Source organism: Medicago sativa, chromosome 7 (genome assembly GCF_051527215.1).
Source record: "Medicago sativa cultivar Bolivia chromosome 7, Bolivia_mono, whole genome shotgun sequence".
Classification (NCBI taxonomy): domain Eukaryota; kingdom Viridiplantae; phylum Streptophyta; class Magnoliopsida; order Fabales; family Fabaceae; genus Medicago; species Medicago sativa.
In genome coordinates, this window is record NC_140755.1 from 51,094,020 (window position 1) to 51,096,691 (window position 2,672).

The 2,672-nt window shown below is 32.1% G+C and overlaps 1 pseudogene across 1 annotated transcript; it reads left to right on the top strand.

Annotated features, from left to right (window-relative positions):
• The first annotated feature begins 627 nt into the window (after positions 1-627).
• LOC146906554 (hydroquinone glucosyltransferase pseudogene) lies at positions 628-2,310 on the top strand (annotated as a pseudogene). The gene has a single exon (XR_015020617.1). The product of XR_015020617.1 is annotated as a hydroquinone glucosyltransferase pseudogene (transcript).
• Positions 2,311-2,672: the final 362 nt, after the last annotated feature.

Sequence of the window (2,672 nt, forward strand, 5' to 3'; positions counted from 1 at the left end):
ATGAGAAATGATAACATGTGTCCTAATGACACACGTTAAGACAACAAAGATAAAAAAATTGCATCAAAAAATGTGCCAATTTATTTTAATAAAGGTTAAAATTAATTTTTCTTATTAAATACTTGATTTTTATATGAACTTTGCACAAATTTCAATACAAACTTACCATTTTAAACTTCTCAACATTAACATGTACAATATTGCACATGTTAGAAAAATTCTTAATTATTATCACTTGTATCACTCATGGTTTAATATCTTCGACTTAGATAAATTTGAATTTGAATTTAGCAATACATGATGAAGGTATTTTGCAAAAGTATTTCTCTTTTTCATTTAAACATAGCTCTTAATATCATTTTCTAGAAATCTATTTAACTAAAAATATCAAGCATATGCCATAAGAAAAGTTTGAATTCCTCTCCTCTCAAAAAGGAAAAGTCGCTTTTCAACTATTTTCTATAACGTCTTTCAGAACTGAACTTTGACCATATGAATAAGAAACAAAAATATATTTAATAATTATGTCTCATGATTTTGTTGTCTTTGTAGGAAAATTATGTCATAAATTGACCAACACTTACTTCCCTATATATAAAAAACATATATCTTTGTAAACATAACAAAATCCATTACAACTTTTCACGAAAGTGGTAGCAAGCAAACAACTATTGTTGTCCATTCTAATGGCAAAAACAACTCACATAGCTGTTATACCAAGTCCCGGTTTCACCCACCTAGTCCCAATAGTAGAATTCTCCAAAAGATTAGTCACAAATCATCCAAATTTTCACGTCACATGCATCATTCCCTCACTTGGTTCACTACCAGATTCATCAAAATCATACCTTGAAACAATTCCACCAAACATAAACGTAGTTTTTCTTCCACCAATCAATAAACAAGACTTACCTCAAGGAGGATACCCTGGAATCCTTATTCAACAAACTGTTACACTCTCTCTACCATCAATTCATCAAGCTCTCAAATCATTGAATTCAAAAGCACCTTTAGTTGCTATAATTGCTGATTCTTTTGCATTTGAAGCACTAGATTTTGCAAAAGAGTTCAATTCTTTGTCTTATTTTTACTTCCCTACTTCAGCTATGGTATTATCGTTTATTTTACATTTACCAAAACTTGATGAAGAGGTTTCATGTGAATACAGAGATTTACAAGAACCTATAAAGTTACAAGGATGTGTACCAATTAATGGTATTGATCTTCCAACACCTACAAGGGATAGATCAAGTGAAGCTTACAGAATGTTTCTTCAACGTGCAAAATGTTTTTACATTGTTGATGGAATCTTGATTAACAGCTTCTTTGAATTAGAATCAAGTGCTGTAGAAGCATTGAAACAAAAGGGTTATGGAAATATCAGTTTTTTTCCTGTGGGACCTATTACTCAAAAAGGGTCATCTAATGATGAGAATGTAATTGCTGATGAGTATGAATGTTTAAAATGGTTGAAAAACCAACCACAAAATTCTGTTTTGTATGTTTCTTTTGGAAGTGGTGGAACACTTTCTCAAAGACAAATCAATGAGATAGCTTTTGGTTTGGAATTGAGTGGTCAAAGATTCATTTGGGTTGTGAGAGCACCAAGTGATTCAGTTAATGCTGCTTATCTTGATGCTACAAATGAAGATCCTCTGAAATTTTTGCCACAAGGGTTTCAGGAAAGAACCAAAGAAAAAGGTTTCATTTTGCCATCATGGGCACCTCAAGTTGAAATACTTAAACATAGTTCAGTTGGTGGATTTTTAAGTCATTGTGGTTGGAATTCAGTTTTGGAGAGTATGCAAGAGGGGGTGCCAATAGTAGCTTGGCCTTTATTTGCAGAACAAGCAATGAATGCTGTTTTGTTATGTGATGGTCTTAAAGTGGCTTTAAGGTTGAAATTTGAAGATGATGAGATTGTGGAAAAGGAGGAAATTGAAAAGGTTGTTAAGTGTGTGATGGAAGGGGAAGAAGGTAAGGGAATGCGTGAAAGAATGAAGAGTTTAAAAGATTATGCTATTAATGCAGTAAAAGATAAAGGTTCTTCAATACAGACTCTGTCTCAGTTGGCTAGTCAATGGGAAAGTTTTGGTGGTATTTAAGAAAATAAATGTTGTTTTGATTTCTTAAAATTGTTTTGGTTTTGAGGTTTCTAATTACATGTGTTTTGATTGTTTTGTATTTGCTTTTGTATTTTTGTTCGGTGATGTGGCCATTGTATTGCATGCCTGCATGGTGGACACATGACATAGACAAATTCCATAATTGTTTTTGTAACATAAAGTTTTTGAGATCTCTGCGACATAATTACCGTTGTTTTCAAACTGATATATATTTGAATTTTTAAATTCTATTTTGTAAAAGAATTTTCATTTACTAAAGTTGTTATTATGTTGAGTCACGACCAGGTCGTTCTCCTTAAAACGTTTCGTGACATTGCCTAGAATTGTGCAAGACAGACTATCAACCACGTCGCTTCCAGGATAAAACAAGCTCAGCTACAACTGTAAGATTAACTACTGCACCATAGAAAATTGTTGGAGAATTACACCCTCAAATATGCCTATTAAGGCCACTTAAATTTATTATTGAAACCACTAAAATATGGTATTGTGATCATTCTATTATAGCATTGTGCATTCAAATATGGTGTTAACATCATTCTAACT